This window comes from Salmo salar, chromosome ssa29 (genome assembly GCF_905237065.1).
Source record: "Salmo salar chromosome ssa29, Ssal_v3.1, whole genome shotgun sequence".
In the NCBI taxonomy this organism is placed as follows: Eukaryota; Metazoa; Chordata; class Actinopteri; order Salmoniformes; family Salmonidae; genus Salmo; species Salmo salar.
The window spans coordinates 269,267-281,736 of record NC_059470.1 but is presented as its reverse complement, the minus strand read 5'-3'; the positions used below and the strand labels follow the sequence as shown (position 1 = coordinate 281,736).

The 12,470-nt window shown below is 42.0% G+C and overlaps 1 non-coding gene across 1 annotated transcript; it reads left to right on the top strand.

Moving 5' to 3' along the window:
- The first annotated feature begins 11,992 nt into the window (after positions 1-11,992).
- Positions 11,993-12,069, top strand: trnav-uac (transfer RNA valine (anticodon UAC)). Its single transcript has one exon. It is a non-coding gene; the product is annotated as a tRNA-Val (tRNA).
- Positions 12,070-12,470: the final 401 nt, after the last annotated feature.

Here is a 12,470-nt window from a genome sequence, read left to right as displayed (position 1 = left end):
ATTTGCACTTTTCGCACCAAAGTACGTTCATCTCTAGGTGACAAAACATGTCTCCTTCCTGACCGGTATGATGGCTGCATGGTCCCATGGTGTTTATATTTGCGTACTATTGTTTGTACAGATGAAGGTGGTACCATTGGGCGTTTGGAAATTGCTCCCAAGGATGAACCAGACTTGTGGAGGTCTGCAATTCTTTTTCTGAGGTCTTGGCTGATTTCTTTTGATTTTCCCATGATGTCAAGCAAAGAGGCACTGAGTTTGAAGGTAGGCTTTGAAGGTGGGAGTTTGAAGGTGGTTACTACATGATTCCATGTGTTATTTCCTAGTTTTGTTGTCTTCACTATTTTTCTACAATGTAAAAAAAATAGTAAAAAATAAAGAAAACCATTGAATGAGTAGGTGTGTCAACACTTTTGACTGGTACTGTACATCTACAAGAATGACTGACAGAAAAGAATGAAGTACACTCCTTTCTTCAGTCAATTTACCATATACAGGGATGGCCTCCATGTTGACAGCGCTAAATAGACATTTAGAAAAGACATCTGTGAATCCAGTTCCAACCAGAAACCACCATTCATATTTAGCCTATGGCCCAGGCACCTGAGAAAAACAATGGATTATCCTTGTAGGAGAAAGAACAACAGTGGATTTATATTTCTCCCTCCTCCCCCTCTTCCTCCCAACTCTTCCCTCTTCCTCCCTTCAGCGCTAACATATTACTTTCATTGGGCTGGCAAGCCGTCACCGAGAAAAGGTTTAGTTAAAGAAATTGCACACACACACCCACACAAACACACGCACACAGCCAACTTGGAAGTCTCTGTCTTTAGTAAGGCAGACAAACACATCGGTGAGGAGAGTCCACTCTGACTGTGAAGCATCTTTTCCATGCTGATAATATCAAAGAAGTGATGACTTAACTGTGTGTCCCAAATGGCACCCTATGCCCTATATATTGCACTACTTTTGACCAGGGTCCATAGGGATGTTCTCATAAGTAGTGCACATACTGTATGTAGAGAAAAGGGTACCATTTGGGAAGTATACTAAACTAGTATACTTGCTAGTAAAAAGCCTTCTCTATGCATTATATTCCCTATATTATTGCTGTTGTTTCAAAAGATTTGGTCATTTTGCTGACATTTATTCTGTGTAAGGACTTGTTAATGGGCTTTGTCACACCCTGATCAGTTTCACCTGTCTTTGTGCTTATCTCCACCCCCCTCCAGGTGTTGTTTCATTGACACTGTCTACATCTGGGTAATACCTGAAACCTGATAGTATGAACGAGCCCACCTATCTTGCCTGGAATTGAGATGCTTGGCGGTGCGAAGATATTCCAGGTTCTTGTGGTCGGTCCACACAATGTAAGGATGTTCCGCCCCCTCAAGCCAGTGCCTCCACTCCTCCAATGCCATCTTCACCGCGAGAAGCTTACGATTCCCCACATCATAGTTCCTCTCCATGGCATTGAAGCAGTGGGAGAAGAAGGCGCAGGGATGTACCTTGGGGTCCATGGCCGACGGCTGGGACAGGACAGCCCCCAGCTCCGACATCCGAAGCATCGGCCTCCACCACAAACTGGCAGGAAGGGTCAGAATGAACCAAGATGAGAGCTGTGGTGAAGTGGTGTTTGAGATTCCAAAATGCCCGATCAGCAGCTGGGGACCACGTGAATGGAACCTTGGGAGAGGTGATTGCAGAGTAGGGAAGCCAGGGTGCTGTCGCCCCAGATAAAGCGGCGATAAACGTTGCAGCTGTACACTGGACCTTCCCGGGATCCATCTGTACACTCCCTGCTGTGATGACGTAACCCTGAAAGGGTATGGTGGAGCAATGGAATTCGCATTTTTCAGCTTTTCCAAAAAGATGGTTCTCCAGGAGGCGTTGGTGAACCTGTCGGACGTGGAGCATCTGTTCTTGGGTGGTGGGAGAAGACGAGGATGTCATTGAGGTAGACGAAGACGTATTGGGTTAACATGTCACGGAGAACATCAACAACTTTTTAGGGTATAGTGGGCAGTATTTTCGATTTCGGATGAAATGCGTGCCCAGAGAAAATTGCCTAATACTCGGGCCCAGAGTCAAATATTTGCATATTATTAGTAGATTTGGATAGAGAACACTCTGCACTTTCTAAAACTGTTTGAATGATGTCTATGAGTATAACAGAACTCATATGGCAGGCAAAAACCTGAGAAAAATCCAACCAGGAAGTGGGAAATCTGATGTTTGTAGTCTTTTCAAGTCATTGCCTATCTAACACACAGTGACTTAGGGTTCATTTTGCACTTCCTAGGGCTTCCACTAGATGTCAACAGTCTTTAGAAACTTGTTTCAGGCTTTTGCAGTGAACAGAGAGCGAACAAGAAGGCCGGGAAGTTAGTGACTCAGAAAATGACATGAGTTCATTGGCGCACGTTCACGTGATGAGGTAGCTGTGTTCCATAACGTTTTTCAAGACATTGGAATCGTCCGGTTGGACTATTATTGAAGTTTTATGTTACCTCTTGCATCTAGACGTTACGCCTGCGGAACGCCTCGCCAAATATCCAATGGAAGAACGTGGCGTGAAATACAAAAACCTCAAAAATGCAATAATTTCAATTTTTCAAACATACGACTATTTTACAACATTTTAAAGACAAGACTCTCGTTAATCTAACCACATTGTCCAATTTCAGAAAGGCTTTACAGCGAAAGCAAAAAAATTAAAAAAGATTATGTTAGGAGAGTACATAGCCAAAAACAATCACACAGCAATTTTCCAAGCAAGCATATATGTCACATAAACCCAAAACACAGCTAAATGAAGCACTAACCTTTGATGATCTTCATCAGATGACACTCCTAGGACATTATGTTATACAATACATGCATGTTTTGTTCAATCAAGTACATATTTATATCCAAAAACTGCTTTTTACATTGGCATGTGATGTTCAGAACATGCATTCCCACCCAAAACTTCCGGTGAGTTTACTAAATTACTCATCATAAACATTGACAAAATACTTAACAATTATTTTAAGAACTATAGATACAGAACTCCTTTATGCAATCGCTATGTCAGATTTTAAAATAGCTTTTCTGAGTACATAGCTTAGCCATTACGGCTAGCTATTTTGACACCCGCCAACTTCAGGGCACACTAAACTCAGAATTACTATTAGAAAAATGGTATTACCTTTGCTGATCTTCGTCAGAATGCACTCCCAGGACTGCTGCTTCCACAAGAAATGTTGTTTTTTTCCAAATAATCCATAGTTATGTCCAAATACCTCTGTTTTGTTCGTGCGTTCAGGTCACTATTCAAAGGGTAACGCGCGAGTGCATATCGAGACCAAAAAAATCTAAATGTTCCTTTATCGTACTTAGAAGCATGTCAAACACTGTTTAAAATACATTTTTATGGTATTTTTCTCGGAAAATAGCGATAATATTCCAACCAGACAATAGTGTATTCATTCAAAGACGAAAAGAAAAAACAGCATGGTCGCGGGACCGCGCATCTCCAATCTCTTAGTCACTAGGCAGACCACTGACAAACTGAGCTTCCATTCTCTGCCCAGAGACAGGAAATGCCTCAATCCGCATTCTGAAGGCTTTAGAGAGCCAATGGAAGCCTTAGAAAGTGCCACGTAACAGCTCAGATACTGTAGTTTTAATAGAGAAGCAAAAGAAGGACTACAAATTCGCAGACAGGCCACTTCCTGCTGGAATCTTCTCAGGTTTTTGCCTGCCATATGAGTTCTGTTATACTCACAGACACCATTCAAACAGTTTTAGAAACTTTAGAGTGTTTTCTATCCAAATCTACTAATAATATGCATATTCTCGTTTCTGGGCAAGAGTAGTAACCAGTTTAACCTCTTACATCTAGACGTTCCGCTAGCGGAACACCTGCTCCAATATCCAATGATAGTCGTGGCGCGAATTACAAATTCCTCAAAAATACAAAAACTTCAATTTTTCAAACATATGACTATTTCACAGCATTTTAAAGACAAGACTCTCCTTTATCTAACCACACTGTCCGATTTCAAAAAGGCTTTACAGCGAAAGCAAAACATTAGATTACGTCAGCAGAGTACCAAGCCAGAAATAATCAGACACCCATTTTTCAAGCTAGCATATGTCACAAAAACCCAGAAGACAGCTAAATGCAGCACTAACCTTTGATGATCTTCATCAGATGACACACCTAGGACATTATGTTATACAATACATGCATGTTTTGTTCAATCAAGTTCATATTTATATCAAAAACCAGCTTTTTACATTAGCATGTGACGTTCAGAACTAGCATACCCCCCGCAAACCTCCGGTGAATTTACTAAATTACTCACGATAAACGTTCACAAGAAACATAACAATTATTTTAAGAATTATAGATACAGAACTCCTTAGTGCAATCGAGGTGTCCGATTTTAAAATAGCTTTTCGGTGAAAGCACATTTTGCAATATTCTGAGTACATAGCCCAGCCATCACGGCTAGCTATTTAGACACCCAGCAAGTTTAGCCCTGACCAAACTCCGATTTACTATTAGAAAAATGTTATTACCTTTGCTGTTCTTCATCAGAATGCACTCCCAGGACTTCTACTTCAATAACAAATGTTGTTTTGGTTCAAAATAATCCATAGTTATTTTCAAATATCCTCTGTTTTGTTCGTGCGTTCAAGACACTATCCGAATGGTAAAGAAGGGTGACGCGCACGACGCATTTCGTGACAAAACATTTCTAAATATTCCATTACCGTACTTCGAAGCATGTCAACCGCTGTTTAAAATCAATTTTTATACCATTTTTCTCGTAAAAAAACGATAATATTCCGACCGGGAAAGCGTGTTTACGTTCAAAGACGAAAGAAGATAAAACATGGGGTCGACTCGTGCACGCGCCTGAGTCTCATAGTACTCTGACCGGCCACTATCCAAACGCGCTAATGTTTTTCAGCCAGAGGCTGGAATTACATCATTCAGCTTTTTCCCGGGTTCTGAGAGCCTATGGGAGCCGTAGGAAGTGTCACGTTACAGCAAAGATCCTCAGTTTTCAATAAACAGAGCCAAGAAGAACAAGAACTTGTCAGACAGGCCACTTCCTGTAAGGAATCTTCTCAGGAATACATACTTTGTGCAGCAGGCTGGTGTGAGTGCATCGGCACGCACAGTGAGGCGAAGACTTTTGGAGGATGGCCTGGTGTCAAGAAGGGCAGCAAAGAAGCCACTTCTCTCCAGGAAAAACATCAGGACAGACTGATATTCTACAAAAGGAACAGGGATTGGATTGCTGAGGACTGGGATAAAGTCATTTTCTCTGATGAATCCCCTTTCCGATTGTTTGGGGCATCTGGAAAAAAGCTTGTCCGGAGAAGACAAGGTGAACGCTACCATCCATCTTGTGTCATGCCAACAGTAAAGCATCCTGAGACCATTCATGTGTGGGGTTGCTTCTCAGCCAAGGGAGTGGGCTCACTCACAATTTTGCCTAAGAACGGTACCAACACATCGTCCAAGAGCAACTTCTCCCAACCATCCAGGAACAGTTTGGTGACGAACAATGCCTTTTCCAGCATGATGGAGCACCTTGCCATAAGGAAAAAGTGATAACTAAGTGGCTCAGGAAACAAAACAAAAATATATTTTGGGTCCATTGCCAGGAAACTTCCCAGACCTTAATCCCATTGAGAACTTGAGGTCAATCCTCAAGAGGTGGGTGGAGAAACAAAAACCCACAAATTCTGACAAACTCCAAGCATTGATTATGCAAGAATTGGCTGCCATCAGTCAGGATGTGGCCCAGAAGTTAATTGACAGCATGCCAGGGCAGATTGCAGACGTCTTGAAAAAAAGGGTCAACACTGCAAATATTGACTCTTTGCATCAAATTAATGTAATTGTCAAAAAAAGCCTTTGACACTTATGAAATGCTTGTAATTAGACTTCAGTACTCCATGGTAACATCTGACAAAAATATCTAAAGACACTGAAGCAGCAAACTTTGTGGAAATTAATATTTGTGTCATTCTCAAAACTTTTGGCCACGACTGTACACTGTAGGCCAAATACATTATGTTTACAATATAGTGGAGTTCAGAGGGTAGCTATCTAGTATGCTGTAGGCCTACAAACTATGCATAAAAAGGCTTTGTCTTTTCAAAATGGGACCTTTCTTGGAACACCATTATTTTTGTCTTACTGTGATTTACTGTCAGGGCCCAGGTCTGACAAAATGTGCAGAAGATCCAGGTGATGCTGTAGGCCCTCCTTGGTTGGGGACAGAAGCACCAGATCTTCAGCAAACAGTAGATTTTTGAAATCACCAAAGCATGAGAAGACTTCGCCTTTTGGTTTGTTTGTCAATTAGGGTGTTCTCTCTCTCTCTCTCTCTCTCTCTCTCTCTCTCTCTCTCTCTCTCTCTCTCTCTCTCTCTCTCTCTCTCTCTCTCTCTCTCTCTCTCTCTCTCTCTCTCTCTCTCTCTCTCTCTCTCTCTCTCTCTCTCTCTCTCTCTCTCTCTCTCTCTCTCTCTCTCTCTCTCTCTCTCTCTCTCTCTCTCTCTCTCTCTCTCTATCCACTATCCGAAGGGTAACGCGCAAGCGCATTTCGTGACAAAAAATGTCAAAATATTCCATTACCGTACTTCGAAGCATGTCAAACGCTGTTTAAAATCAATTTTTATGCTATTTTTCTCGTAAAATAGCGATAATATTCCAACCGGGCAACGTTGTATTCATTCAAACACTAAAAGAAAAACATGGCGAGTTCTCGTAACATCGCATCTCCAGTCTCACTGTCCCCAGGCTGACCACTTACAAACTCTGCTGCTATACTTTGCCCAGAGATAGCAGACACCCCATTCCACTTTCTGGTGGCTTTAGAGAGCCAATGGAAGCCTTAGAAAGTGTCACGTTACAGCACAGATGCTGTAATGTCGATAGAGATGCAACAGAAGGACAACAAATTGTCAGACAGGGCACTTCCTGCATAGAATCTTCTCAGGTTTTGGCCTGCCATATGAGTTCTGTTGTACTCACAGACACCATTCAAATAGTTTAAGAAACTTTAGAGTGTTTTCTATCCAAATATACTAATTATATGCATATTCTAGTTTCTGGGCAGGAGTAGTAACCAGATTAAATCGGGTACGTTTTTTATCCGGCCGTGAAAATACTGCCCCCTATCCCAAAGAAGTTAACAGAGTATTACTGTGCCACAGATGCCAACCAGGTAGGTAAGTACCGTACAGTACAGAGTTCCTCCCAGCTCCATACGATGTGGTGGTATAGCACCCTATTCCCTACACATTGCACTAATTTTGCCCAGAGGCTACAGGGACTCTGGTCAAAAGGGTGCCATTTGGGATGCAGATTAGATGACTAGATGGGTACAAGCCATCATCTCCACACCTAGTAGAGCGACATGAATAGCCTACTATCCACCTCCTTCTCTTCCCCTTTCCCACACACAGAGGCTGCTAACAAAGGCAGGCATTTTGTGATTCCATATTTAATAAGTAGCTTTACCTGAGTGACATTTTGTGAGGCGCAGGAAAAATCCCCTTCTCAATCTGCCCAGGTCAATTATGGCTGCATTCAAAATGGTACCCTCTTCCCTATATAAAAATGTAGTGGCACCATCTTCCCTGCAAATAATTAGTGCACTATATAGGGAATAGGGTGCCATTTGTGGTGAAACCTATGTTACAGGAGGACTTCTGTAGGCCTGCAAGTGATGGAGGGAAGAGGCGGGTGGGGATGATAATAAAAGCCTGGTTATTGTTCAATGCTGATGTGGTGCATTGATTGTATTCGATGGAGCTGTGTAATAAACACATAGATGAACTTTGAAACATTGATCTTTAGCCTCTGGAGAGAGAGCTAGAGTATGAGGATTTTAAACTCTGTAAACCCAACTGAACACATGAAATGTCATCATGTTCATGTAGACATGAGATAATATTTTAAATTGTTCGAACACTTATCAGTCTTCCAGGATATGCCCAAATTACTCTGAGTTGCAATAAGACACAGTATACCAATTCCTCATGCCCTATACATAGTTTTTCTATTTTGCTTTGAAACTTTTCCCAGTGGAAATGTTTTTCCACAATAAATGCAAGTGGATCATGTTCCTACCACTTACTCTGGTAGCAACTATAGTCTACTGACCCACGCTTCTCTTCTCTTCCTAAGCTACAACACTAAACTGTAACCTTTTCCCTGAAAATGCCTTCTAGGGTCACGTACCCCTGCTGTGTTTTTTTTATTAGGAAAACCTTCACTTCTTTAGAAACCTCATAATATTGAATAATTTCTGCCACACAACCCAAGTAGCTCCCTGTGCATGTCTCCATTCAAAAATAACAATGTCCTTGTCACAAAGCTTGAGCCAAATCAGTTAGAAGTGAGTTACGTGATCCACAAGGCCCTCCTGCTTCCTTTTCCAAACACTGGGACCTACATGGGGGTAGGAGGGAGGGAGGGTGAGAGAGAGAGAGAGAGAGAGAGAGAGAGAGAGAGAGAGAGAGAGAGAGAGAGAGAGAGAGAGAGAGAGAGAGAGAGAGAGAGAGAGAGAGAGAGAGAGAGAGAGAGAGAGAGAGAGAGAGAGAGAGAGAGAGAGAGAGAGAGAGAGCCCAAAGGACCCTGAGTCAAGAAAGCACTTTGTCTCAGAGGAGTACCTTTATACCGTTCTGGAAGGCTTTTGTCAATTCAAAGCACAATTTCCTGTTTGAGAAATACGCAACAAGAGAAGAAAAACAATCTGGCATTTTGGAAAATAATTTATGATCGCACAATGCAATGAAAATTCCTTAAATGAAATATGTTGATGATTCCTACTACAAGAGCTCTATTTTGGAAACCCATCTATCTTGGAAGGTCTTGGCACTTTGGTGACATAGTTATTCTAAAGAGTGGAACCTATGGTATGTTCTGATTCTATGCTGACCTGAGCCTAATAAAGGTACATTTTGTTTAGAGTTTAGACAGTGTCTTTGGCCCAAATGGCACCCTACTCACTATGTACAGATGTAGGATCTTAATTTGATCTCTCTTTTGTTGCTGAGAATTTTCATGCACCGCAGGAAAAGCAGATAAGCTTTGTGATTTACATAAATTCACTGAAAACCCCCACTAACAAATGGTTATATTAACAGTATTACACTTTTCATGTAGTCTAATTTTGGCCAGCTAATAGCCTAACCACCAATCAAGCAACATGATTAACTACATTTTCAAATCCTACTGCTGCAGGATTGATTTGCTGTGACAATACTGGTAAAATTAAAATCCTACACCTGTAGTGCACTACTTTTGACCAGAGCCCTATTGACTGGTCTTTTTAAAATTATATAAGAAAATGTTCATTGACAATTACTGTAATATAAAGTACAATTTATTCCACAGTAATGACATGCTGTGGTGGCTATAATAACTCATATTGTGAGAGCGTATTATGGATAAGAGTTTCGCAGTGAACCATAACTCACTGACCCAACCCTACTCCTCACTGCTTCTCTCCCTCTCCCTCTCCTCTCCTGTGTGTCCTACCTCGGGGTTAGTCTGATTTATGTTGACTAATTGCCAGTGAGAGCCGGCACCATAGACTGAACGCTCTCTGCTATATCTCAGTCAGCAGCCAGTGAAATCGCCCTGGCTAACCACCACAGAACACAGAACACATTGTTGTGAAATAAAAAAACATTGGCACCCTACTCCCTATGTAATGCACTACTTTTGACCAGGACCCATTGGGATGCCATTTGGGACTCCAACATACAGACACAGCAATGTTGATCTGGCCCTGCATCGACGCCCATGTACAACATTACCACTGACTTATTTGTCCCAAATTACATAATGCTCATTTTACTTTTAAGCAATATTTACACCCCCCCTAAACACTCTCCTTACCCCACAGCACCATAAAAGTAAGAAAAAATGCCTTTCATGATCTAACAATTGCAATATACTTTCCCCCCCCTTGCTAGCTCTGACTTTGTCAATAGCTACTTTATTGAGGCAAAATGTACTTACTATGACTGTGATATGTGGTTGTCCCACTTAGCTATCTTAAGATGAATGCACTAACTGTAAATCTCTCTGGATAAGAGTATCTGCTTAATGATTATATCCTTCCTGTTATATCCTAAGACAGGAGAAATACTCCAGATATAACAGACTGACCCTAGCCCCCCGACACAAACTACTACAACATAAATACTGGAGGCTGAGACAGGAGGGGTCAGGAGACACTGTGGCCCCATCCGATGATACCCTCGGACAGGGCCAAACAGGCAGGATTTAACCCCACCCACTTTGCTAAGCACAGCTCCCACACCATTAGAGGGATATCTTCAACCACCAACTTACCATCCTGAGACAAGGCCGAGTATAGCCCACAAAGATCTCCGCCACGGCACAACCCGATATGTACTGTACATATTATGATTTGCGTGTGCATGCTTTCAGGGCTTGTGTAAAAATAGTGAACCACTGTAGTAGGGGTATTCTGTAGAGAGAATGCCTGTAGGGCAGCAGTACATCAGTCTTTTACTGGACTCTCTCCCCAGTACTGTTAAGAACAAAGCTAGAAATGACTGATGAATCACAATGTCCAGGCATCTCTCCAAGCCTCCTTGGCCATTGAGTGGAGCAGCATGAGCACACACCACTGATTACCACAGCAGGTGTGTGTGTGTGTGTGTGTGTGTGTGTGTGTGTGTGTGTGTGTGTGTGTGTGTGTGTGTGTGTGTGTGTGTGTGTGTGTGTGTGTGTGTGTGTGTGTGTGTGTGTGCGTGTGTGTGTGTGCGTGTGTGCACGACTGGGATGCATGGAGACAAAGATGGATGGAGGAATATTCTCAGAAAACACAAAGGAGCTAACGTTACTGTGCCAACTTCAATCAATGCTCTTGACTCATTCACTTCCATTAGCCTCCTGGTTCACCACAGGCCCACAGGAAAACAGCAACTATGAAAAAGAAAAGCTATTGGTTTTATGATGGAAATGTTATTTTTACTGCGGATAACACTTTTTTCTGTTTGGCATTGTGTAAAGAGCTTCCTGATGCAGCTGCTATGTGGCTGTCGTCCTAAAGAGCATGTAAGGTAACACTGGTATCTTTCACGAATAAGCTTTAGAAAACCATTAATAAACTATGAATAAATAAATATTAACTTACTTGTTATATATGAAATAAGTTATAAGTGTTATCGCATTTAGTGGTTTTGCAACCTCATTGATAGAGACTGGCTCTGGGCATATCACCATATCATGCCACGCCATGCCACCAACTCCATCTCCGACTGTGCCCTCGGAGGAATGTGTGTGTGCAGGGGAGGAGATGTTGCTGCTTGTTTTCCCAATCTCAGTCACTGTGTGTGTGTGTGTGTGTGTGTGTGTGTGTGTGTGTGTGTGTGTGTGTGTGTGTGTGTGTGTGTGTGTGTGTGTGTGTGTGTGTGTGTGTGTGTGTGTGTGTGTGTGTGTGTGTGTCTTCTCCTAGCCTCCCCTCCTACGCATATGCTAAATATTATCATACTCCCTTTACACAGTAAAACAAAGGAACATCACAGCTCTCTAGTCTCCCTAGGCCTAGGAATGACAGGACAAGCAATTTTCAAATTTTACCAATTGGTTGGGTGCTGTGATCTTAGACCTACTGTGGCAAAGGAATGTTCATCTCTCTCTGGTCTAATGAGGTATGAACTAATGGCCCCCAGAAATGCCCTGGCTCTACAGAGTCTTCAGGCTGTGTTCCAAATGACACCTTATTCCCTACACTATAAAGGGGTTAGCATGAATTTGACAGTAATTTACAGGCAGCTCAGTGGCAAGTCAAATTGTGTATTTAGTACACCTACTGTAATATAAATACGGTATCAAAGCAAGTACTGTGTAATGACAGAAAGTACAATACCGTAAAATGTACTGTGTTATACTGTTAAAAAGTTAATGCTACCGTAATTGGCTTCCCTGTGGCTCAGTTGGTTCCCTGTGGCTCAGTTGGTTGAGCATGGTGTTTACAACACCAGGGTTGTGGGTTCGATTCCCACGGGGGGGCCAGTACAAAAAAATGCGTGAAATGTATGCATTCACTGCTGTAAGTCGCTCTGGATAAGAGCGTCTGCTAAATTACTAAAATGTAAATGTAATTGGAAAAAATGAGGGGAGGGGTTTGTATTTAAGTATTTTACTGTAATTACAAGGGATTGGTGCAAGCAGGTTGTCTGCTAGGTAAAGAGTTTACACATTACAGCATATTAATGAATATTTGGTGTTTCATATCACTTGCACTTTCAGAGGCCTTAAACAAAGGCTTCCAAACTGGCAGCAACTACAGGAAAAAAACTGACCAAAAGGACATCACAAAATGCTGAACCATTTGAAGGGCTCTACACAGTCTACGCAATGGATCCAACGGAAGTTTGTTTGCGTACTTCTCTACGTAGTTCTATGTACTTTTG